The sequence below is a fragment of the Equus asinus genome, chromosome 12 (assembly GCF_041296235.1).
Source record: "Equus asinus isolate D_3611 breed Donkey chromosome 12, EquAss-T2T_v2, whole genome shotgun sequence".
Classification (NCBI taxonomy): domain Eukaryota; kingdom Metazoa; phylum Chordata; class Mammalia; order Perissodactyla; family Equidae; genus Equus; species Equus asinus.
In genome coordinates this window covers 40,610,690-40,638,001 of record NC_091801.1, presented here as the reverse complement: position 1 = coordinate 40,638,001, position 27,312 = coordinate 40,610,690, and the positions used below count along the sequence as shown (strand labels likewise).

Sequence of the window (27,312 nt, the reverse complement as noted above, 5' to 3'; positions counted from 1 at the left end):
TTTTTTTCTGTAAATAAATTCCATAAGCCCATTTTATGATTTTTAAAAATCCTTTGCCTGAAATTATGTATTTACCTGTTTTTTTCTGTTGTATTGTCCTTTACTTTATGAACTCATGTTGATAACATGTATTATTATTTGTTTTCTTTCAGTGCAAAATGGAACTTGGCAACCTAATGTCAGTCCACATTTTCATGTACTAATCATTCATTTATTGTTCTTTGACATGCAAAAGGTTAGGAGCCCTTGTTATGGACGGTTACATTTAAGCTGAGGTTAGAAGAGAGAGATGCTCGTATATATGGACGTTCCTGCCACTTGCCTGCCAGTGATTTAACCACATCTGTGTTAAGGGTAAATTAATTTGCAAGAAAGAAAAAATATATGCTTGCTTTTTAAGACTGGTTTTGAATGTTTTTCTCGCATGTGTCTTGGGGAGTGGGTGGAGGAGGTGGATGTAAGAGACACCTGTGCCCACAGTGGTGCAGAATTTGGACTATAGCTCTGGAAAGCTGCTGTTCCCAACATGAGTGCTGGTTTTAGAAGCATTTTCCCCCCACATAAAATCTTATGGAGTTTAGATAAAATTAGGCTTGACAAATGAAAACTTGAACCTTTGTATATACAGGCCCCTTCCACCCCCATTTTTCACAAGGGGTCAGGAGAAAGAGTGAGTCTGTGTGTCTAAGCAGATCAGTGGTAATAGAGTCTTTAATGCTCCACATTGAAGGCCGGCTGCGTCCTGGATCCCTCATTCATCTCACCTACAGTAGCAAAGCTTTTCATCTATTTGCAAATGGATGCCTCTCAGGAGTAGAGCTGTATCCATAATTTTAGGGAATATGTCATCTTTGAAGAGGGATTCAAGGAGAATGACAAAGGTGGTAAAAGGACTGAATAATATCAAAAGATGTTTAAAAGACTGTAGGGATTCCCTATCTGAACTCTGGGCAGTGATCTTACAGGAGCTTATCTTCCCTGCGTTCCTCCCAGCATAAGTACTTTAAGAAATGATCAAAGATTTTCTTGAAAACTTGCTAGACAATGCTTGTAAATAACAGACTCTCTTTCTACTCTGCCTTGGATGGCAATCCCTGTGTATGGTAAAGTAAGAGGCTCTGAGGTCAGAGGATTCAAATTCTTGCTTGACCCCTTACTACTGTCAACTCACAACCTTGCCTCAGTTTCCTCCTCTCTGCAATGGGAATAATAGTTCCTACTCCATAGGGCTGTTGTAAATAGAAGTAATAAGCATGTAATAAACACAAACTACTGCTATTCATATATTTTAATTTTTATTATTGCTGTTTCTTTCTGGGAGGAAAGCCTCTCTCCTGCCCCTTTTCTCCTCTACTGTGCGCTGTCTTCCCTCTTTGAGTCTAGAGGGTCCTGATTCAAATGAACATATGTACTAGTTGATTCTTTCAGCTTCCTTGAAACTAAAGCATCTGCACATGAACAACAAAAAAATACTCTAATGTTTATAGGGCAGATCATTTATTTTGGTTAACTATCATATATTTAAGCAAATTAATCAAAATTTTATATGACAATATTTCTATTCAAAATCATGTAGAGAAAAAATGCAAAGTATTTAAGCAAATTATACATTCTGTTAACAATCTGCAGACTTCTCTCTCCCCACAACCTTTAATAACTCAGCAATGGAAATATTGGGAGGAGATAAGCACACCAGTGAAGATGAGATGATGGAATATTCTATGTCCTTCCTAGTTCCTGCTTTGCAAAAAAAGAGAAAGAGATACATGGCCTTGAGGAGTAGAATCATGACCTGATCTGGCACACAGGTTGTGCCTTGAACCTGTCTGCCCTGAAATGACTGGCTAAGCTGTTGGAGGTTGAGATAGAGGAGCTAAGAAGGCCCTGTTTATTCACACACTCCCGAGCAACACATTTTGTGATTAAATTAAAAGGGAGTAAGGGGGTTACATCTCCTTCTTAGAAATGTTGAATTGACCTAAGCTTGAAGAGCACTATTTTGAATCATTAATTCATTCAACCAATAATCATTGGACACCCAATGCATCCAGGCACTGTTCTGGACCCTGGATATCAAACAGGACCAGTCCGTGTTCTCATGGAACTTGTGATCTAGTGGGAAAACAATACAGAAAAAACTCCACAGAAATTCGCAGCAGAGCCAGTTGTTTCATGACATAGAAGCTCCCTGAGGGTGGGCTTGGTGGCTTATGCACCGTATTCACTATGCTTAATATTCACTCAAGAGACCTAGGGCTGTGTTTTTGTGTCCTTATACTAATTACCAAAGCCGTTACTTCCAGTTAAAGCTGTGAATATTTCTGACCTCTCAAAAATGATTCACATGGCTTTGGAGATCTATTTTTGTCCCACTTTCTCAAGTTCATGTCCTTTTTCATAACCACCTGGGAAAATACTGCCCTGTCATAAGTGTAATAGTATAAGAGCCATGATACTTGAGCTATTGTGATACTGACATGATGAGAAGCAAAACTTTGATTTACCTAATGTAAATTTATGCTTTAAAATTGCAGTTACCTACCTAGGGTTTTACTCTTCAATTTTCTTTTTTTCTTTTTTTGGTATGCCTTCTTACATTTCAATGTAAATTTTAATGAGTCAAAAATCTTGGCTGAGGCCAAAACATGGATTATATTACAGGTGCTGGTAAAGCCATGAGAATGACCTTCAGATAGCTTGTGGTCTGTAAAGGAGGGTTGGTTTTAACCTTAACCCCCGCTACAACCCATATGAAAAACGTGGTAAATCAAGCCAGGGCATGCTAGGTGTTGCATTTCAGCTACGGAGTGATATCTAATACCAAGTCAACTTCTGTTTTTAACTCTGGGCGTACTGTATTAAGTTAGGGACAAATCTTCCCTCAAATATCCCCTACAGGTTATTCATTAATTTTACTGGGAAAAAAATGGTACCTTTACAATGGGCAGATACCGTCACCAATGAATCTAACATCATCGTTAAATGTGGTTATTGACTGGCATTATGTTCTCCCTGAGGAGAAGCCATGGGAAGTGCACAGCATCACCTAGGTAATATTCTGACCAAAGAATGTATAATCTGATCATGAGGAAATAAGCAGACGAATACAGAATGTGGGTTATTCTGCAAAGCAACTGGCTTGGATTCTTTAAGAAGGTCAATTCTGTGAAAGACAGTCGAACAGACAAAAAAGTTGGAGGAGTGCTCCAAATTAAAAGAGATGAAACAGACATGGCAGCTGAGTGATGGGGTTCTAGATCCAAAATTGAAGAAAAGCAGAGTATAGAGGGGAAGCAAGGGGAGGAAGGAGGAAAATATCTATAAAGGACGTTTGGGGGAAAGTTGGAGTAATTTGAATATAGTCTTGTTATTAGATAATCTTTTGTATTGGTGTTAAATTCCTTGAATCTGATCATTATGAAGGAGAATGTCTTTGTTCTTAGGAGGTACATGCTGAAATTTTTTAGGTGTGAAATGTCATGAGGTCTCTAACTTACAAATGGTTCAAGACAAAAGTAAACATATGGAGAGAGAGAGAGAGAGAAGGAAATGAATGTGGCGAAATGTTCATTGGTAAATTTAGTTGAAGGGAATGGTGTTCATTCTGTTCAATTTATCTATAGGTTGCAAAATTTTCAGAATAAAAATGGAGAGACAAGGAAAGTCTATGTGAGGGAAATTATTATAGAAATCTGGAATGAAAGCAAAAAGACATAAGGAAACACATGGATACAACTTAGGTGTGACACTTGAGAGAAGTAAAGCCCAGGACGATAGAAGGAACTCTGGTGTGGGAATCACTGAGGTTATGTTCTTGTGTGTCCTCTGCCATGACCAGCCATGTGATCGTGGGCCATTTGGCTAAACTCTCTGTATTCATTTCCTATGGCTGTTGTAACAAGGTACCACAAACTGTGTGGCTTAAAGCAACAGAAATGTATCGTTCTCACAGTTCTGGAGGTCAGAAGTCCAAAATCGAGGTGTCAGCATGGCCATGCTCCCGCCGAAAGCTTTGGGGAGAATCCTTCCTTGCCTCTTCCTCATATCGGGGGTTTGCCAGCAACGCTCAGTGCTCCCCGGCTTGCAGCTGCAGTACTTCAATCTCTCGCTGTCTTCACAGGGCCTTCTCCCATGAATCTTTTCTTCTGTGATGACAGCAGTTATATTGGATTAGGGTCTACCCTAATGACCTCATCTTAAACTTGATTACAGCTGCAAAGACCGTATTTCCAAATAGGGTTGCATTCACAGATACTGGACTTTGACAGACCTTTTTAGGGGACACAATTCAATCCATAACACTCTGCACCTTTGTTTTTCCAAATCACAAACAAGCTTGGGGGATGCTGCGGAGCTGGTGAGCCAAAATGGAGTCTGAAGTCCCTTTCTCAGAAAGTCTATTCTGTGTGTCCATCCTTCTGACAAATAAAAATGGCAAGCAATAGGATGTATTGGAGTATATGAGGAAGCCATTTGGTGTAAACCTAATTCAGCCTGACCTTGTCTGTCCAAAAGCGCCTGACCGAGGCCGTTGAGCATGCATTGTATATCTGCTTTAGATATTCCCTATGGCAAGAACAAAGGCCCTTGAGATAAAGGTGCAACTTCCCTCCCCCTCCCAACATTGGCATTCCCTTAAGGATTAAGCATCTTTCCTTAGGCTGGGAACTGATTGCTGCCCTGACCTGTGACCACCCAGCTCGAGACAATAGACTTGCCTCCTGCTATGCCCTCCCAGATAGCAGACCCACTAACTGCTGTGTCCATCAAGCGCTGACAGGGCAATCTTGTGACTATTGTGGGAGGGACATTTCAATCATATGTGAAATATCCTGTCTGGGAGTATATAACCACTCTGTATACCTCACTTCTTCAGTGTCCTTTCTTCCTTCGGGAAGAAAGGCCCCAGGCCATGGTCCTCACATTTTAGCTCAGAATAAACTCACCCAAATTTTCGTTTATAGATTTGTTATGGATTATTTTCGTCGACACTTCTAAATTCCGACATTAGTCAGCCTTGGGCAACTAAGAAGCCTGAGAGAGACTTGCTGAGGAGGAGATTTCAGGTTGTTACAGAACAGATAAGAAATGTGGCCTTTGGAAAACATGATTCAAGTACATTCTTGGCATAGCAGGCTGTTTTATTTCATGCGTCACAGTCATTCTCTTTCTCTTTATTTTTATTTGTTTCAGTGATTGTTGGTCAAAAGTTTTCTAAGCTGAATTCCCTTCCTGTTACCCATAAAATTATGTAAAATGAGATGCTAGCATTCAAAAAAAATTGTCACATCACAAGTGATTTCAGATGTTGGATAGTACACCCACTGGAGCAGATTAATGGAGGGAAATCAAGTCTCCTCTCTCTGTCTTTGTCCTTGGCTAAAAAAAGGCAAATAAGAAGAGAGGACATTCTGTCCTGAATAAGGGCAGCCGGCACCTTCAAACTGGCCTCTCCCCTCCTGCTGCCTCAGCTCTGAGTATCTGGAGGAGGAGACCCTTTGAGGCCCTTGAGGGGATTGCAAGCAAAGGAGGCAGGGGGCAGCATAAATGGAGATGAGAACTGTCCACACTCTTTCCTGATGTCCCTGTGCTTCAAAGAGGAAAACTATGTCAAAGCCGGGGAAGGAGAAAGCGCTGAACACCGAGGTGAAAGAGGACATTTTCCAGGACTCCAGGCCCCCAGTCCTCAGTGCGACATGTTGTGTACAAAGATGCATCTCCCCCTCCTGTGTCTCCCTCTACGTGACCTAAGGTGGACACTAAGTGTATAAACCAGGACAGGGTATTGTCCCATCTGGGAAATCTCTGACTTGTGGGCAGGAAGCAAAAACCTTAGCGAAATGAAATTTTATCCCAAATTAAATTGTGCTATTTTTTCCCCTAACTTTCAGAAATTATTTAAACAATTGATAATTTAATTACAATGTTGTTATTATGAAAGCGTATTCTATCACTTGCTGCCAATGCTAAGTAAAAACACTGGGAGTTCACACTGTGTCGTTATTATTCTGGTCTTTCTTTGCCATTCTTTCAGCAGTGGGAGTTATGGGTTTGTCAGCATTTCCATTATTACCTCTTATTTTCAAGGCCTCTGTCTTAGTTGCTGAAAATTGCACTGTACTGGATGGAAGCCTAGAGGTAATTTCCTTTAGTATTATAGCAGCTACCTTCTTTTATGGTTGTGTGTGACTTTGCAAGTGATTTCAATATTTTTTATTAAAAAATTAATTTATACGTAAGTCTCAACTCTTTTTTTATCTTGGTTATAACTCTTATCCAAGATTGGGATATGAATCATGTAATAGAAACATTTAAAACAGTATACAACTCAAGAAAGGCACTGCCTTGCTGGCAATAGAACAAGGCACGACCAGGAAGTATTGAGATGGATGCGGTGATAATCAGTCATAGTTCCTTATGGTCACACCTTGTGTCACTCCAGGATTTACAATATAAAACAGAAGGGAAGAGAAGATATGGTGTTAAATTAAAATTTTTAATTATATATATTATACTTGCTGTAGAGATTGGGATCTTCTCGTCAAATCGTAGAATTTCTGAAGAGGACCTTAGATCTGATCTTATCCATCAATTATGGATACTTATTCCATCAATTCCACATTCCTTCTTCCACCTTTCCAACAGTGTATCAGTTATCTGTTGCTGTTTATCAAACAACCCCAAAACTTAGTGACTTAAAAAAAAAACGGTCACTGAGTAGCTCACAATTCTGGGTGTTGACAGTTTGAACGAAGCTCTTCTGGTCTTGCCTGGGCTCACTCCTGTGGTTGCAGTCAGCCAGGGGTTTAGCCAGTAGCTGATCGAACATGGATTGCCTCACTCACATGTCTGGTGGTTGGCTGTGGTGCAGAGCCAACTGCACCATGTGTCCGCAGCATCTAGCAGGCTACCTCAGGCTTTTTACTGGCCACTGGGTTCCAGAAGCAGCAAATGAGGGCAGACCCCAACGCACAAACTCTTTTCAAGACTTTCTGTCACATTTGCTGATGTATCATTGGCCAAAGCAAATCATGTGGCCAGGCTCACATGCAAGAGGTGAAGAGTTAAGACTCCATCTCTCAGTGGAAGGGACAACAACATAAATGGAAGTATGCATCCACTTGTTTTTATTCATAAACTAGGGTCCCATCCTGATAGCTTCAGCTGGGATCTCCCTAGTATTCAATCTTGCCAGAAAAGAAACAGAAGGGGAGACCGTTAATGGGCTGATGTGCACAAAGGACCAAAAAACTTCTTAAGGGAAGTGAGAATTCATCCTAAGGAAAGAGAGACAGGAGAGTCACAAAGACTGTCCAAGGCCACTGAGGCAGTGATAGGGTTGGGTACACCTCAGCACAGCCCTTGTCTGTCCCTCACATAACCCCAGCACTGAGGAAAAGAGGCTGCAGTAAAGAGAACAAGATAGTGTTTCAGTGAAGTTTCTAGAGAAGATATGGGGATTTATAAGGTGAAGGGAGCATTCCTCATTTGGGCCTCCTCTGGGTGGGAGGGGACTGAGGGGCTGAAGGTAGCCTTCTTCTGGACCAGAGTTGTTGTGGGAGAAGAAATCAGTCTGCGTCAGACATCCAGGCCTTTGACACAGGCTTTGATGGAATGTCTGGGAGGAACTCAGAGCCTCAGCAGGTCAAGATGAAAGAGAGGATTCGTTCCCAAGTACACTGGAAACACCCTCTCAAGCCTTGCAGATGAACTGGGGGATGTTGAGGGATCTGAGGTTCCCACAGAGCATGCAAGCCTGGAGCCAGAGAAGTGTTTTTCTGTGACCATTACCCTAACCCTATTTCTGGCTCTGGCTCTTGTGGCCGAGGAACAGGGATTAGAGCTGCCCCTGTTGGTGAGCCCTGCTTTTTTAACTCAGCTCAGGCAAAAAGATCCATGTGTCTTAACCTCCAACATAGCTTCTCTTTGTCCTTTCTTGTCCATATCTCCTTTATATTTTATTTTCCATAACAAAAGACTCTGCTCTCCGTTATTTGACAAATAATTCCCCCTAAGCTTAAATTACTTCCCTGACCTGGGAATATTTGCACTTTGATAAGAGACATCTGATGACCCAAACTGCATCTAGAACTAAAGGAATAAATCTTTAATAGGAATGTTCAATTGTGACAGGAAGCAGAAGCGTGCAGGGGAGATGCTGAGCAGAGCAGGCCTTCTGGAGTCCCTCAAATTGCATGACCTGGGGAGCTCTAGTCCCAAGGTTGTCTCTGTGCCTCCAAGAACTGAGAGGACCAAAGGAGAGGTGAAAAGGAGATGCACCAATTTTGGAAGATGAAAGAAGCTGATGAGCTTTTATTCAATATTTTATTATGAAAAATTTCAAACATACAGAAAATTTGGAAGAATTTATACTAAACATCCATGTACTCACTACCTAGATTCTGTCATAACATGTTAATAGACTTGCTTTATGACATATTTACCCATTTATCCATCTATCAATCCTCTAATTTTTGATACATTTTCAAAGTAAGTTGCAGAGATCACTCCCCCCTAAATACTTCAGCATACATTTCATTAACTAGAGTTTCATTTTATTTACAGTTGGTTTTTAGATATGTGCATTTTAAGCAAACATTCTGTGAGTTTTGGCAAATGTGCACAGCTGTGTAACTGAGACTCATATCAAAATAACATTACTCTCATCCCAAAATGCCTAATGCACCTTCTCAGTCAACTCCTGCTCTTGCCCACGCCCAGAGATAACCACTGTTCTGGTTTTTTTCCAACATAGATTAGTTTTGCCTGTTCTAGAACTTCACATAATCGGAGGCATGCAGTGCGTACTCCGTCATGCAAGGCTTCTTTCTCATAGCGCGTTTCAGGGATTCATCCATGTTGTCGCTTGTGTCATTAGTTTGTTCCTTTTTGTTGTTGAACGGTGTTCCATTTGTTAAATTTACCACAGTTTGTATATCCACTCTTTAAAATAAATACCTGGAATAAAGCTGCCATGAACACTCTCATATAAGTCTTTCGTGGATGCGTGTTTTCGTTTTTCTTGGGTAAATACCCAGGAATGGAATTGCTGGATCATAGGGGAGGTATATGTTTAGTTTTATAAAAAACTGCGACTTTTTCTAAAGTGGCTGTAACATTTACAACCCCTCCAACAATGTATGGCATTCCAGTTGCTCTATATCCTTGTCAACATTTTGAATTGTCAGTCTTGTTCAATTTTAGCCATTCTGGTCAGGGAGTAATGAGAGAAGTTAGTGAACACTTAAAAAACGAGGTTTAAAAAAAAAAAACGAGTATGGCAATGAAATAACCCATTATGGTTTTTATAGTTTTTTCTATTTAATCTCAGTGTATATTCTAGATATTATAAAAGTTAGAAATTATGGAGGTGGAGTAGCTGATTAAAACTTTTAGCCAATGAAAAAGTACATGAAGGTTTTCTTTTCTAAGTATAGCATTGTCATGAAGACAACACAAGAAACATAATTACTGATGCTGTTGTTTCTAAAAGACAAATCAAGATTGAATTTAGAATAATTAACTGGAAATTTATATTTTCAGAAATATAAACTAGAGCTCTCAACCATTAAAAACAAACGAAAATATTATTCTAGAAATTTCTTTGTTCTTCTTTCATTAGCTGTTACTTAATGAGATCAAAGTCAATCAAATCTTATTGTTCTAGGAGGCAGAATATACTCAAGTATAAGTCACAGTTCCTGTTCTTTAGCTAGTATGTAAGTATGAATGTATTATTCAGTGATGACATATAAGCAATAACTGATACATAAGCAACAAGTGCTGGAGAAGGGAATCTGGGAGCCCTCGATTAGAGAGAGACTTCAGGGAAGAGATAAGACTGAATGTGGATCTGCAAATATGGGAGGACTCAGGTGAGGATTTAGGTGGAGAATATTCCAGAGTAATCAAAGAAATACCCATGAGGGTAGATTAATACTTTACTGAGAAACTTGTTCCTTTATTAAAAGCTGCTTTGTCTTAGATCACTGTGGTGGAGACATGAGAGAACTTGTAGAATCATAGAAATTTGAGAGGAAGAGTTCTCCCAGATGCCCCTAGAATCCCAATATTTAGAATCACTGGAGAAATCAAGTTACTTTAGCATTGGCATTGGTGAACTATTGCCAGAGAGTGAGTGGGGCGTGTGTGTGTGTGCATGTGTGCGCGCAAGCATGCATGTGTCGGAAATGGGGGCAAGAGGTGGCAGAAAGCACACAGAAGTTTTGACAAATGATGTATAACACATTTATTGATATGTATTTATTTATACACTATCTTGTTGCAGAAGAAAGTTAGGATGACTTAAATGAATACATATAATATAACTTGAAGGCGTAAATTTAAATGAGTGAAATAATTTTTGCATGAGTTTTTTTCTGCATCACTGTATTAATAACTTTGCACTTGTAAGGACAATTGAATGGTACTTACATCCTTCGACCTACATAATAAAAGCAGGTGTCTGATGGATGTGCAAGCTGGGTTGCTTCTGGGTCACCACCTGTTCTGTGTCAGGTTTGGAATGACTTCTACAACTTCACCCATTTTGGGTTAAGGAATAGGCTTTACTGGGGAAAGGGAAAATCCATAAGTCAGAAAGAGAAGCCACAGATTCCCTGCATCCCGTGGTCCCACAGAGAGACAGGCAAGGATGTTCTTCAAGACATGTAGTGTGGGTTTATATTCCAATAGAGGAACAGTGTCCCCCCCACCGCCATTGCTACCTTTCTATAAAGCAAATATAAGTGGCCTTGTCAGTGGAGGAATACTCAAGAACCTTGGTCCAGGCTGTCTGGATTTGGGGGCCCAGCTATTACAGGAGTTGTTGGGAAAGCAAGCTGAGGGGTCCATAGGATGCTGCGGTCCTCCTGCAGTGGGGAGGACTCTACCAGTCCCATGGGAAGCTGAGCTTAGGTGAAGCTCCTCTGCTGGGAGAAGGAGGTCTCCAGGCCCTGCTAGCTCACTGTACAGGCAACCAGAGTGGGCTGCCAGGGTCAGTTTCAGACTATTTTTCTCATCACATTTTACTTGGTGATAAGTCTGCAGCCAGGAAGCCTAAAACTTGCTATGATGGCCTTATAAGAGTCCCTTCACCTCAATGACCCTAACTAGAAGTCCTAATACTTACCCTACTCTGTAGGTGGTTAGGGAATCAGATCAGAGTGACCAGTAGCCGAACAACTAAAATGAGAGGCTGGTAACATAGCCAGCAGTATTTTTCAGCACTCTGCTTTTAGAATTAGAAGGTAAATCGTACAAGCAAAAGTTGGTAATTTGTCCAAAATGTACCTTCCAGAATACATGCCAGAAGCCAATATAAATTCAGCCTATTCTTCTTGGCCTCCTAATCCTAGGGTTGAGTACAATGGAAAATCAATGATCAGAATAGTGAGCTGGGGGCATTTCAACCTCCCCAATCACCAAAAAGGAGGAATGTGGACACATGAGAGAAAGATTAGCCAAACATTTGAATCAACAACAACAACAACAACAACAACAACAATAATAATAAAGGATGGTTGTGGCAGACACAGTTGGGTGACCACCCACCAGGCAGCCCATTCCTCCCTGCTATTAGATCCCTAATTTTTCTTAGCCTTCATTGGCTTAGGACAAGGGCATCTCCACAGCCTAAGGAGTAGATCTTTGTTATTCTAAGTCAGTGATGGTGATTCCACAGGCTTGTGATATGATTCTGGCCAAGAGATGTGAGAGAAGGCCTTCAGAGGACTCCTGGAAAAGGGTCTCCTTTTTCGACAAAGGGTGACGGTGAGAGGTGTGCCGACTTTAGAACTGCTGTGTGAAGAGCTGATGTCAAGGCTTGTGGTACCTTCTTGCACTCAGGGAGCTGCTGACAAGTCAACGTTTTGAGGATGTCACAGTAGAAAGATGCAAATAACTTGGATCCTGGATGATGTCACTGAACCCTGAAACCCTGAAAAGGCCCAACTCTGGGCTCACTGTTATGTGAAATAACTTTCTTATTTTTTAGTCTTATCTTTTGAGTCAGGATTTCTCTTTCTTGCAGCCAAATACACTCCTAAGAGATGCACTCATTAAGATTTGTTAGTTTACTTTTTAACCAGAAAATGTGAATTAAAACACTAGCTTCTAGTAAACAAAGGACTTATTGAATAGATATGAAAGAATCTCTTTAAAAAGTTAAAAAAGTACTCTAAGATATAAATTACTACAATGGTCTTTCAAAAATCTGGTTCTTGTTTTATGGCCATTCTTTTTGAAATTATTTTTAAGCATTTCTTTTTGTAATCTGTTGCTAAATTGATTCAGTTTGGTGAGCAATGGAAAAATATTAAACACAGATTACCTTGGAGCATTTTGCTAGAATCTAGCTAAGTTATATTGCAGTAGAATTAAGTTCAGCTATGCATGTTTGGAATTTCCTGAGATATTCCATATGCCAGCTGAAAACACAGTAGCCAACTCATGGCCAGATGAGCATATTATGACCTAAACTCATTGAGAGGAAGTCCAAAGTGAAGACCATCAGCACTGAATCCCATTTATTTTTTCTAGTTTAGAGGTGGCCCCCAAAAGCACAGCTTGGAGGTCCATGTACATGGTTTACCACAAGCTATAAGACAGAGAAAATGCAGAACATGACACCAGAGTAGTAGTTCTCTTGCAACTAAGATAATACGTAAAAGCATGAGCAGAGATAACAAATGCTGGTGTGGATGTGGAGAAAAGGGAACACTTGTGCACTGCTGGGGGGACTGTAAATTGGTACAGCCACTATGGAAGACAGTATGGAGGTTCCTCAAAAAAGTAAAAATAGACCTACCATCTGATCCAGCAATTCCACTTCTGGGAATATATCCAAAAGAAACAAAAACACTAACTCGAAAAGATAGCAGCACCTCCATGTTCATTGCAGCATTATTTACAATAGCAAAGACATAGAAACAACCTAAGTGTCCATCAGTGGGTGAATGGATAATGAAGTTGTGGTATGTATATACAATGGAATATTATTCAGGCATAAAAAATGAGGAAATCCTCCTATTTGCAAAAACATGGATGGACCTTGAAGGCATTGGGCTAAGTGAAATAAGCCAGATAGAGAAAGAAAAAGACTGTACAATCTCACTTATATGTGAAATCTAATCAAAGAAACCCCACCAAACTCATAGAAAAAGTGATCTGATTTGTGGTTACCAGAGGTGGGTGATGAGTACAGGGGGAACTGGAGGAAGGCGATCAAAAGGCACAAACTTCCAGTTATAAGATAAATAAATACTAGGGACTCAATCTGCAGCATGATGAATAGCTGACACTGCTGTATGATATATGGGAAAGTTGCTAAGAGAATAACTCCTAAGAACTCTCATCACAAGGAGAAAATTTTTTTTTCTTTTCTTTTTATTGTATCTCTATGAGATGATGGATGTTAACTAAACCTAATGTGGTAATTATTTCTCGAAATATGTAAATCAAATCATGCTGTACACCTTAAACTTATACAGTGAGGTATGCCAACTATTTCTCAATAAAACTGGGGGAAAAAGTTTAAAAAATAGAATTTAAAAAAAGCCTGAGCAGCAACAAGAGCTGAGAGGTTTGAAGCAGTTGAGGCACTGCTTGGAGTTCTTGGAAGAGGAGAACGTGGAAAAAATGGAGGCCCCAGTTAGATTAAAGAGAAAACCAAAGGCAGAGGGGGTTTCTGCCTCACTTCCAGTTTGGAACTCTGAGGGGAACTCAGTTCACCAGGGGAGGCTACAGAAGAACAGAAATGGCTATGTGGCATGGTCAGACAGAGAGAGGGCCAGCACAGGCATGCACGTGCACGCAGTATCCCATATGCCCCACTGGGGGTACACTGAGTTTTGAATGGGCAAAAAGGAACCAGATTTGGAATGAGCAGGGAGTGCAGTGCACAGGCAGATAATGTGGGTGCACGCTCAAAGGCTAGATGGAACCATTTGCATCACCATTGAAGGCGAAGTGGGATGCTTTTGTAAATGAGATTGTTTTCCTAATTTCTTTGTCGGATAATTCATTATTAGTGTGTCGATACACAACTGATTTTTGTATGTTGCTTCTGTATCCTCTATTTTTTCTTTTGCTGCTTGAGCTTTCAGTAACACACCTAAGAAACCATTACCTAACCCAAGGTCATGAACATTTACACCCATGTTTCCTCCTAAGTGTTTTATAATTTTAGTTCCCACACTTAGGTGTTTGATCTATTTTGAGTTAATTTTTGTGTATGGTGTGAGGTAGGAGTCCAATATAAAAGATATTCTCATAATTGATTTCTCTTAACCTTTTTACTCTTTCAAATGTGGCTACTAGAAAATTTAAAATCATGTTTAAAAGCAATGTGACTCACATTACTTTTCTATGGACAACACTAAAATAGACCAGTGGCAATGTTGGCATCAGAGCTATAAATGCTATAAAAATGTATTGAGCACACACAGTGTGCCAGGTACCATTCTAGGCACTAAGGATATTGAGACAATGAAGCACAGACTCTCCTCTCAAGGAGTTACAAATATTTTGTAGGAAACAGACAAGCAAACAATTCACTATGGTGGAGAATCTGATTCTCAGCTTCATATGCCTAGAAACTCAATCTTATAATTCCACAGGAAAGGCCTCCTGGAACAATGGCTGACATTTACCATCCTCATGAGAGACTGATGTGTAAACCAAACTACCACCATTTATCAGTTTTCAATGGGATCTGTAATAATAACAGCTATGATGTACTGAGCACTTACTATAAGCAGGCACTGTTCTAGGTATCTGCATGCATTATGTGATTTAGTCCTTACAATGACCTTATGAGATAGTACTATTATCATCCCTATTTTGCAGATCAAGAAATTGAGTTGCAGAGCTTTGAAATAATTTGTCCAAGGTCACACAGATGACTAGTTTCAAACTCAGTAAATATCCTCTTAACCACTACACTCTATTGCTTCTCGCCAAATGTACTGGATGTTTGTGTTGGCCACTCAGTGATTTCTGTTCCTCTGTAGGAGGATCTACATGCAAAACAGAATTATAATCAGAAGATGGCTCAGTGAGTATCAAGTCAGAGCAAGGGGAGCCAGTGACATAAATTGAAAGCCTAATAGAGTCAAGATCCACAGTAGGGTCAAAATACACCCAGTGCAGTGATGTGGCAATTGGATTTGGGGGATCATTGCTTCCCCTGGATACTGCCAACTTCTGCCTTTCTGTGCTTGTGTTTATTTTCTTTTTAATTGTTTCTGGAATGGCAGTTCCCCTTTCACTGATACAGTCCTTCTTTTGACGACGAAATACCTACAGTCATATTCTTGCTCTTCTTGTTTTCAGTCTGGGAAATATTTTGTGTTTTGGTTGACTGATTTTCTGCACTCTTCCGCTGCGTGTTGGCTTGATTAGTCAGAGCAGCGGAGCTCTGACTGACCACACTCTGTCTCCCCTTCCCTTCTCATATCTAATCTAAGTCCTGAGATTTTTATGCCACTACCACCATTTCTGTCATAGTAACTGAGACTAACCTGGATTAAAATGGTAAACCTTCTTGATCTTCCTGCCTAAAACTTTCCTCTCCCCTGCCCAGCCTCCACATGCATGCAGCCACCTCAAATAGCTCCAGTGTTGACCTACATCTTAGGTGGTTCCCTTTTGACTACAAAAGAAGCTCCTTCGAGTGGCATTTTAGACTCTTCATGATCTGGCCCCACCCTTATCATCAGCGTTTCTCCCCGCCTCAAATCCTCTGTCCTTCAACCACCCTGCCTTTGCTCATGGCAGTCCTACTACCTAGAATGCCTTTCCTCCCCTCTCTACCTGTGTTCCTTCCTCTGAAACCTGTATCTAATAAGCCTACCTATTCTTATAGAGTCTCCTTGATTGCTCCCTCTCTCCTGCCAGCATGACTCTTTCTCTCCTCCAGTGTGTCCTACTTTGCCAGACAGCAGGACACAGTCAGCTTACATTATGTTTAGTTCTGTGGTGATGGAAAAACCTGGGCTCTGGAGCCCTGCTTCCTCGGGGTGCCCCAGGACCCTGGCCGCCTATTTGAATGCGTTTATCCCGCTATTCCATAATTATCCAGTTACTTGATGTTCCCCCATTTGACTGAGCCCCACCCTCTGGCACATGTCTGATCGCCATGGTCTCCTCGGTCCCTAGTAAAGTTCATGGCACCAGAAGCGCCCAGTCCACGTTTCCTGAAGGAGTCACAGAGGGAAGTAATTCATCCTAGTTGCTTTTCTTCCAAATGATGTGACCTGGGGAAAGTTGCAAAACCTGCCTGTGACTTTGTTTCCTTACTTATAAATAGGGGAAATACCTGTTGGTAAAGGTTATTGAGATAATGTACGTTAAAAAAAAAAAAACCTGTAAATGCTGAGGAGGGGGAGTGAACATGAGGGAAGATCTGTGCCACACGAGTGGCGGGAAACATGTCAAGTAGCAATGACAATATTAATAATAGCTAGAACTTTTTCAATAGCTGTCGCATACTAAGTGTTTTGTACCATTATCTCATTAACTACTTCCAACTCCCTGAGGAAGGGATTACTGTACCCATCATACAGATAACAAAACTGAGACTCAGGAAGGAAAGTACTAGCCAAGTGGAGGAGCTGGGGTTCAGAGTAACACCTTAGAGGCTAAGCATCGGCATTTCAGTGCCCATCTCAGGGGCAAGCTGGTAGCAGGCTCCTGGGAGGCATCAAGCAGAAGACCTGGTCTAGGCAGGCCTCATTTCACACCTGTTCTTAATAACTTGGAAAAGAGCAGGCACAGTTGGTGCTGCAAAGGCCGGAGGAAGAAAACAAAGCAGATGTCCAAAGGAGCTGGTGCAGAGCAGGAGAGAGGAACTGGGGTTTGGTTTGGGGAAGTACAAACCAAACTAGCCACTAGCTAATCCACAGTGAGAGTAGAGAGGTCAGGAGAGAAAGGAGAGCTGGGAGGCTGAAAAGTAGCGAGGCAGGCTGATGGACAGCAACAGATACAGAGTACAGAGTAATGCTGCTCTGTAACGTGATAAGGCAACAAGAGGCCAAGGCTCTTCCGGGCAGCACTCACAAGAGCTGTTGAAGTGCAGCGAGGCCCTGCTCTCTTCTTCCTGTTTACAGAGGTGAGTCCGTTTCACAGACTCAGTGTGTGCTCACACACATACACTTTTATACTGAGCCCCATCACAAACACACACACAGACTCTTTGATTCTGAGCCCCATCAAACCTCATACACCTTTTTAACTTTCTTCTTTTCCAAGTTTTGCCTGTATGTTTCCTAATGTCTCTAAGAGAAGTTGTGGGGCTATTGCACATATAGAGGATGGGGTATAGTTCAGAGTGTATGGGGAGGCAACGAGTAAGGAACTGAATAAAGGAGTACTTGGCCAGAGTGATGAGTCAGTCCCAAGTTCCAGAAAATCTGTCCTTAGTCAGAAGCTCCAATCCTTCTGGTCCATCTAGGGGCTAAAGGCAGGAACCTGGGTTTACATATGGCTCCACCTTTTACTACCTACATAAACTTAATTATTCTACCATATCTGAGTCTATTTCCTCAACTGTGAAGTGGGAATAGTAATAACAACTACCTCATTGAGTTACTGAGAAGGTTAAATGCAAAAGGACTGCTCGTATGTAAAATCGGTCCCTGGTAGGTGGACATCAATATTCTCTTTAAATCCGCCCAGGGGTTAAGAGTGTCGTGTGTTCACAGTTTGTCTATAGGCTTCTTATTCAGATGCCTTTGGATTTTTGTAAGCCAGGCTTTGCAAAGATTCACAGATTGAAACCCATAGTGAAAAAAAAAAAAAACCAGTTTGAGGGTTTTCTTTTAGAGCTGGAATAAAGTGATCCTGATTTTTGGATAGCTGGTTAAATGGGTTCAGGGATACGCCAGACTTTAGAGTCATATTTTTATGCACCTCTGGGGCACTTCTGGGCCTGCCACCATCAGGTGGGTCCTCAACGCCTTGGGAGGCGCAGCTCCATGGTGATTCTTGCTACTCCCAAACCTCACTGCCTGCTGTCCTCCTGAGGCTTGAGAGTACTGTTCAAATGCGATGTGGCTGTGGGTCTGCCCATGACAAGATGAGGGGGGAGTGGGGTGAGGGGCTCTGAGAATTTCATCTTTCTCCCTCTTTCTTTAGAGGACTTATACAGTGCCAAAAGAATAGTCGGGGCACCCTCAGCTGGCTGATTCCCACGGGGAAGGGACATCTTTGGCCTTCCAGCTGGAAGGACCCTCTCGGGTCACCCAGTCCAGCCTGTCTAAGGCTCAAGAGCCAACAGTGCTTGTCTGCAATCCCTCGTCAGAGTAAGTGATAGGAGAGCCCACCCAACACCCCCAAGACCTCTCAGCCCGGGTTCTCCACTACAAAGTCCTGGGTGAACAGGGTACCTCTAGGAATGTGATACAGAGAGGCCATAGGAGATCCTTTCTCAAAGCCAAGCAAGGAAAATCAGAGAGGCCGGTCACATGCCATTCTCCTCTATCTGCAGAACTGACTAAGCAAGACTGTGAACAAGCCAAGGCTGGTCATTCTCCTGACTCGTGAACCTCAATTTGTTCTTGTAGTATTTGATTTATTCAGTTAATAACATGCTTACATGCTCCTTTTTCCTTCATAGTAAGCAGATAAATTTCTCCATAAAATGTCCTAAATGACTGTGCTTTTGAACTGTATGACCCTTTGTGGGTGATTTCTGTGCATATTGGAATGTGAACAGTGTGACAGCCCTGTTCAAAGTGTTTACTGATAAGGATTATAATGGTATCTCTCAATAGAGAACAAGGGTAGCCCCCGCCCCAGCCTCCCCTTCCCCCGTACGTGTATCCCGTAGGCCTGCTTGAGAAGCTGACCCGGTTGACCAATCTTGGAAAACTTTTCTTTACTTAGTTTTATCTGACAGAGATACTGCAATGTTTTGCCAGTTTCCACAGAAACCAATGGGGAAGACAGAGTTGCTGCTGCTCAGAAATAGTGTAAGGAGATGTCTAGGTGTCCCACATAGCCAGTAAGCCATGGCTCTCTCTGGCACAGCACACTCCTGTGTGAGCTGTGCAATCCCAGGCAAGTCACACAACCTCTCTGGATATCAGCTTCCTTATTTCGGCAATGAAAATATTCATAGCTGCCTTACCTGCCTTATATGGTGGTTGTGGGAAGGTGAAATAACATTATGCATGACAAAGGGCTTCAGAGAGGCAACAAGCCCCTACAGATGCAAGTTATGTGCTGTTACGGCTACCTGCCCTTAATTGGAGTCAGTGTAAAGAATTTTATTTCCCCAGGCGAAAACTTTGTTTCTAACTTAAAATGGTTAAATTCCATCAAGGACTATGGGACAAAGGCATCGATCTTCCACTCTCACTGACAATGGAATAGTATCTCTTGGAGACAAGTCTGAATTTTATCTGTGTACCCACTAGTACTAAAAAATGTTTCTAGACATTATGTCCTTGGATTTGGAAATCATTACCCAAAAAAGTCTCTTCCTCTGCGATTCTGCAGAGCTATTCTGCACCTACTTAGAGCTGGCCGGTGCGGAGCTCAGACACAAGAGCTCCATGGAACACCAGACGCAAGACCTACTTGTGTTTGAAGAATATTTCAGGAAAAAAGCAGGGACTTCAGAGGATGGAGCTGACAGGACTTCACTATACTGCCCAGTTTATTCATCGACTCACAGATGCTAAAGTTAGAAAGTTCTCTGGGCCAAACTCCTCATTTCAAGAGGAGAAATTCATGGCTCAAAATAGTTCTAATAGGTTAAGTAGTTATTTTTGGAAAACTTAGTTTTCCTGATTTCCAGGCTGCTGTTCTTCCCATTACACCATTAATAATATGGACAACATCAGCAACTGCCGGGGTCCAGCCTCGGCAGAGTCCAGGTTCCCGCGGGAGAGACGGCGTCGGCGAAAAACTGAGGGAGGGGAAAATAAAGAGGACGTGAGACTTGGGTTGGTGTTAGCAAGTCCGACTTTACTGTACACAAGTGTCGTTTATATATTTTTCAGGATTAGTACAGAAATGGTTCTACAAATATTCTCAGAGAGATAAGGAAGTGAAAAAACGAGCACAAGAATATTTATTAGCATTCCATTCTATATAGCATAAGGTTAATGATCGTCTTCTCTGCAACTAACTAGTGTTTGTTGTCTCTAAGCTAAAAGAGATAGGTACCTAGACACCTGTTGTAATTCATGGTAAAGTTAAATCAAAGAGAGAAGGTCCAGGCCTCCGGACAGGACAGCAGTCCGTCTGTTTACATCCTGGTGGAGCCATCCCTGCCTCCCTCAATCATTTACGCCGTTAGTGTAGATGGTTAATGGGAACAAAAGGCGACTCCAGGGTGTCTTATCCCCAGGGCTATCTGCATTCTCAGCGAGCAGTTAAACATCTTTACTTTTTCGTGCCCTTTAGGGGATGGAAGCATTCCTTTGTCTTTTTGATTGTGGAGCTAAGAGTCCCTTAAGCACACTGCCGGAGAAAGTATCACTTTGTTAGTAAAGTAAAGGGCTGAAAAGCTAAGCTAAACTATGTATCTTCAAGAATAAAAACAGAAATAAGTATAGACATAACCTTGCTAGAAAGCATGCATATAATTCAGAAAATATCAGGGGTGTCGGCCAGCCATTCTTCACCGAGGGGCATCCCTGCACCCCTCGGCCCTTCTACTCATTAATTATTTATTATTTATTGCTTTTAGGAGAAAACCTCTATAACATTTTAACAGAAAGCAGAAGGTCAAGAATAATATATAGATACTTCTTGATCATCCAATTAACCAGCAAACTTAGAAGGACGATGCATATATATATTTAGACAAAGAACTGGAGGGAGAAGGAAACATTAACCAGACAGAGGCCATAAACCTAATTCGACATCTTATCTGGGCAGGATTCCTTTCTGATTGTCTCAAATGGGACTGTGTGCTCCTCCAATAATTAACTGAAAAATATCTTGAAAGTTACCTGCAGGTGGTCACATTCTCTTACTATATTTAATTTTCCCAGGAGGTAGTGCCTCCCAAGCAGCCACCCAAAGGAGTGAAAACTGGAGGTTAAGAAAGGAAAAGGAATGAAGGGCAATTAGAAGCAGCACAGGTTTCAGAACTATGTGAGGGGCTGGCCGGTTATTCTTCACCAAGGGGCGACCCTGCACCCCTCGGCGTTAATCGGCTGGACCCTGTCAAACAGCCCATCAAATGATGTAGCCACGGCTCCCGGCAAGCAACCACCACAGCAGCTACTGTTTATGGAACAATGAGTGTGTGTTACACATAGTGCTAAGGTATTTACATATATTCACTCGTTTAACTCCTGCAACACAGCAGTAAGGCAGATATTGTTCCCATTTTATAGATGAGGAAAATGAAGCTCAGAAATGTTATGACTTGCCCAAGGTCCTGATATTTATATCAGTCCACAGCATACAGAACAAGAAATGGTATGTTTGTTGTGGTTGTCCCCGTTGTTTACATGCAACATTGTGTCTACATTCTTAAAAAATTTAGAGGTGAAAAATCACTCCTTATCCTGAGTCTCAAGGGCCCTAGAAAATATACTCTAAATTGAACTGTCACACAAGCCTCACCCTGAAGTGCAGCCTGACTGTATATTGACAGGGATTAACTGGAAATCAGGGCGTGGCGCTTCCGCCTTCTTCCGCATGCCAGGCTTTTAGAATTCAGACACGAGATGAGTCATAAGAGAAATGTGCAGGCTTTTGGCCACAGTGGAAGTACTCATTTCCTCAATTGCTCTTCTGCAAAACACTGAGGCCAACTATTTTTATATGCTAGAAATGTTAAAAGCATTTTTCAGTCTTAGTGTTGCTTTTAAAATAATTAAACCAACCTCTGCTGCCCCTGCTGTGGTTTCATTCTAAAGATCATACACTCAGACTTTTTCTCTTCTTGTTTTATGAGAGTTACAATGAGAAATTCTCTAGGCCTACAACTGTCAACCACCACAATAAATTTGCCTCCTCCTTAAATTTGGCATCATATTTTTCCAACTTTCATTAAAAAGCATAACCCCTCTATAAAGTCTTTCCACACTCTGGCACAAGTTATAGAGCTTGAATTTGAAAACTCTGAACATGTATTTAATTATAATTCAAAAGATCAAAGAACATTTTCCAGAAATTCTGTTCTCCGTAAAATGTTTCTGTTCTCTTTAAAACTTTACATTAAACAATGCTATGAACAATGTCCTAAAAGCACCAGAATAAATTTCTGCTATATAAAATAAAAGCATAACAAGAGAAAGACAACAGCAGTCTCTAAAACCAGCCGAGGTCCTTTAAGCCCAAATAGAAACTGAAACTTGACAAAAAGAAAAGAAAAAAATCTATGAAAACAATCCATTGACCGGATCAACCAATCAAACAATTGATTACTGGCTGTTATTGGAATGTAGTGCATAAATGGCATTGATAGAAAAGAGGATCATGACATGCATTTAACAAGACATTTAAAGAGGAGAATGAGCTGTGGTAAGTGGGGTCTATATCATCACTCTTGCTTTCTTTGTCTCCTTTATGCATTTATCCAGGTGTTCATTAATTTGTCCATGCCCAGCATTTCAGCAGTTAGGGACTTGAGTCCCAACTGCAGGCTAGGCCCTCAGGATCCAAAACTAAAACTGTTAAGTCTATGCCCTTGAGTAGCCCTCTGTCAATTGGGAGGAATAGATGCTACATGAATTGCTACAATAAGATGTAATAACTGCCACAATGGAGACAGGTACAAAATGGAGTGGAACACAGCCTGTGTATCTTTGGGGAGTCAAGGATGGATTTGCTGAGGAGCTGATGCTTGAGCTGGACCTCAGATGCTAACTAGCGTTAGCCAGCCAAGGAGAGAAAGGGGAAGGGGGACCCCACCTGAAGCCACCACTTGGTGCAAGAGGTATAAATGCATGAAAGACCATGATGAGTTTAGGATGGTGATGTTGGTACTGGGGAAAGAGAGGAAGGAAGGCTGAACCAGTAGGCTGAGGCCAGATTTTGAAGGACATTTTATTCTAGGGTAGGAATTGGGAATTATAGGTAACTGGGAGGTAGAGAGAATATCAAGGGAGGGCCTGGCCTGTTCAGATACACAGTAGAAATATAACTTGGCTAGAAATATCAAGGGTAAGTGGAAAGGAGGGAAGCCTGGACACAGAGACCAATGAGGATTGCACGGTTACAGGGCTACTCCAGTGTATTAGTCCAGGTTCGCCAGAAAAACAGGACCAATGGGGTGTGTGTTTGTGTGTATGTAAAGAAATTTGTTATAAGGAATTGGCTCATGTGATTATGAAGACTGAGAAGTCCAGACCCAAGAGGGCCGATGGTAGAGTTTCAGTCTAAGTCTGAAGGCCTGAGAACTAGGAGAGCCAATGACGTAAGTTCCTGTCCAAATCTCCAGTCCAAAGGCAAGAGCAGACCAAGGTCCCAGCTTAAAGACAGTCAGGCAGAGAGAGAACTGCTTCTTACTCAGCCTTTTATTCCACTCAGGCCTTCAATAATTTGAGTGAGGCCCACCCACCTTAGGGAGGGCAATCTGCTTTACTCAGTCTGCCGATTCAAATGCTAGTCTCCTCCAGAAACACCCTCACAGCACACCCAGAAATAATGTTTAAACAAATATCTGGGAACTCCAGGACCTAGTCAAGTTGACACAAACTTAACCATCACACCTAGCCACCAACACCCCCACTCATTAGTTTCCTGGCCCCTCCACAACTTTGCCCCTTGTCGGCTTCCAGAGTGATCTTCCCCAAAAGCCATCATGGGTCTGCCACTGCCCTGCTTGAAGTCCTCCATAGTTTTGGGCTGCCTTCAGGGTATAAGACAAGCTCTTAGGCAAGGAAAGGGGCATGCCCTTGCTGGTCTCCACAGGTCAGTTTCCCCGTCACCCTACATCCTAGCCACACTATCTGGATTACTCCAGAATGGGCTATGTGCTCTCTGCTCCTTTCCGCTGGCTGCACCCTCTACCTGAATACCTTTAGCCTTGTCTTTCTCTACCTTTTCTTCCCCTGGCTAACTCCTAACCCATCTTCAGGACTCATTTTAGGTCATTCTTCTGTTGTAGAAAGCTTTCCCTGACTTCGCCTCCCTCTTAGGTCTAGGTTAAGAACCATGCCCATATGTTCCAAGGCCTGCTTTTGCATGCCCCTGTTTGACTCTTGTTCCGCTGTAATGTGATAGTAACAGAAACTGCTTACCATTATTGAATATTCACCATCTGCCAGGCTCCATACTAAATGCTGTATATGTATTACCTCGTATAAGCCTTGCAACAACCTTTGGTGGTAGGTACTATGATGAACCCCATTAAGCTGATAAGAAAACTGAAGCTGAGAAAGGTAAAGTAGCTTGTCCAAGGCCACAACTACTCAGCAGGAGACACTGAATTCAAAGTCAGGTATCGGATTCCTAAACCTGTGCTCTTAACCACTGCACTATACAACTAGAGTTTCTTTGCCCCACACCATGTGCATTTTAGGGATAGGGATGCTCTTTATCTTTGTATCCACAGCACCTAGCACAATGCCTGGCATATAAAAAAAAAAAAAAGTTTGTTGAATGAATGCAAAAAAACAAATGAGTAGTGAAGACAAGGAGAGAAAGGGAAGTGAGAAATTGGGCAGAGCGATCGCAGAGTACTCCTTCGTGAATTTTAGCTAAGTGGGGAGAAAGAGTGAAAAAGAGTCAATCGGGCCGGCCTTGTGGTGCAGTGATTACGTTCACACGTTCCGCTTCAGCAGCCCCAGGTTTGCCGGTTCGGATCACGGATGCGGACAGGGCGCCACTTGGCCAGCCATGCTGTGGCAGGCGTCCCACATATAAAGTAGAGGAAGAGGGGCATGGATGTTAGCTCAGGGCCAGTCTTCCTCAGCAAAAAGAGGAGTATTGGCAGCAGATGTTAGCTCAGGGCTAATCTTCCTCAAAAACAAAAAAAGAAAAAGAAAAAGGGCCAATAGGGTGATAGCTAGAGGGATACACAAAATTGAGGAGTGTGTGTGTGTGTGTGTGTGTGTGTAGATGGAAGGGACTTAATCACACTACCAGGCTGAAGAAAAGGAGGCAGTGAAAATAGAAAGCCCGAAGACAGGAGAGAAGGGATCCGGAGATAGAGCCTGTTCCCAGTGCTCACACGAGGAGAAGCAATCAAGCAAAGGCTGGATGATGTGAGTCAGTCCTTGGGCATCACATGTACATTCTAAGTTCAGACTTTTACCTTATAATATTTCTTGAAGGATGTATCTCCTTGAGCCTTGCATTTAGAAAGTGTTTTAAAAGTATTTATTGGTGATTGCATCAATGAATGAAATAAAATTGTATTAATCTAAACAGTTTTGCCCACATTTGCAGCTGCTCTATAGGTCAAGTCTGAAACATGCTAAGTAATGAGACTAGGCAGGACACAGACCATGAGAAAATGAAGAAGCTCTGGAGAACAGATAGTCCAAAACCCCAATTATGCAAAAAAAGAAACAGAGGCCCAGAGAGGCTAGGTAAGTGACCCAGGACTACACAGCTACTCAGTGGCAGCAGAGTCACACCTGGCCCCTGAAACGTCAGACTCAGGTGGGGTCTCATGAACCTCACCTTTTTTTATTTGGCATTATGAGCAGCATACCAACATGGAGTCAGAGAGAATCGAAGGCAACCCTTAGCTTTGCAAATGATCTGGAAAGACTACTGTGATGACTAGGAGGTAGTGTGTGTGAAGCACCTGACACATTATCTTGCACGTAATAGGTGCTCAAAAAGTGGCTGCATCTGTGTGACTCCACAATGGGCAGCCCCAAGAAAGACACCTGTTTGTGTGTGTGTTTTCACCTGCATCAAGCCAACTGCCCAGAGTAGTTCCATTGCATTCCATTCAGACTTATGGGAAAGGATCTTTGATTACTTTAAAAATAAGTTTAGAGGGCTGGCCCCATGGCTTAGTGGTTGAGTTTGACATGCTCTGCTTCTGAGGCCCAGTTACACAGGTTCAGATCCCGGGTGTGGACCTACACCCCTTATCAGCCATGCTGTGGCAGCGACCCATATATAAGATAGAGCAACATTGGCACAGATGTTAGCTCAGGGCTAATCTTTCTCAGCAAAATAAATAAATAAATAAGTTCAGCAGTCATGGATTTACTGAGTGCAATCTGAAATAAGAAAGTTTCGGTGCTCCTTCTGGGAACAGCTATACATGTGAGTTTGCTGACAAAATCCATTATCTGCATCTGTAAGACTGAGGCTCAGATCTAACGTGAGAATGGGTATTTCACCAAGTGCAGCCTGAGGCCCACTGAGAAACACTGCCCTGGGTCTGGCGAATTCACCAAAGTCAAAAACACTTCCATGCCCTAGTCCCACCCTCCCCACCCCACCTACCCCAGCCTGTAGGAGGCCTTGGAGAGGCAGGCTGGCTGGCTCTGCACTATTCATTCGTCATGTTTTCCATAACAGCACTTCTGCAGTCTCCATGGTGGGAACGAGAAGAGAGAGGCCTGAGGAGGGTTATGAGAGGGGCACGGTGAGCTTGTTAGCTTGTGAGCCTGAGCAGGAGAGGTTGCAGCGTCCCTAACTTGAGAAGTTCAGGTATATGTTTGTTCAGATCCCTTGTGTTCTAACATTGCATGGTCTAAGGATTCCGTGTGTTCCCTTCTGCCCCCACAGCCACTCATTTGTTCATTGTCCTCATTATAGCCTCTCCCACCCATGCCCAGGGCTGTGGGGGCCTCATACAAGCCACTGCAGCTGAACTGGACTTCCCCTCTTTGGGGACAGGATGTGCTCCGGGCGTCACTTCCTACCTTCCCCCTGCTTCAATCTTTCTCTTGTCTAAGACTTCTCAGCCTCAACCCTATTGACATCACTCCCAGATTCTCCTTCTTTTCTGGCTTTCATTTAGCTTCTCCTTAATGCAGTGTCTTTGGATCAACCCCCTCAGCATCATGCTGGCAGCTGAAGACAACAGAGTCCTGCCCTTGGGGCCAACCCAATGGCCAAACTTCAGGGGAGGAGGAGGGGCTTCAGATATCGTGTAAGTTCTGCTTCTGCAGCAGACGCTATTATTGCCCTCCGCCACCCCAACCACGGTATCCCTTGGACTTTAAAGTTTTAGTATTTGCATCCCTGTGCCTGAGAGCTTTTGCCCTCAACTTTCTCATGTGGGGGACTCGAATTGGCCACCCCAAGATATGTCTCTTTGGCATGAGGAATATTTTGGGCTGGTACTTTTAAAAGCTGCAGACAGGACAGAAACTCTGAAAAGCAGAGTTTACTTACCCTTTGTTAAGAAATATTTACATTGCAAAGGAAATT

The 27,312-nt window shown here is 42.3% G+C and overlaps 1 long non-coding RNA gene across 2 annotated transcripts in view; it reads left to right on the top strand.

The window, feature by feature from the left end:
- The first annotated feature begins 16,911 nt into the window (after positions 1–16,911).
- Positions 16,912–27,312, top strand: part of LOC139039909 (uncharacterized) — an 81,712-nt gene continuing 71,311 nt past the window's right edge. The window contains exon 1 of one of the 2 annotated variants that reach the window (XR_011493256.1): positions 16,912–17,110. This is a non-coding gene — a long non-coding RNA (uncharacterized lncRNA). The remainder of the gene's footprint in view (positions 17,111–27,312) is intronic. The other variant, XR_011493257.1, reaches the window with a different exon arrangement.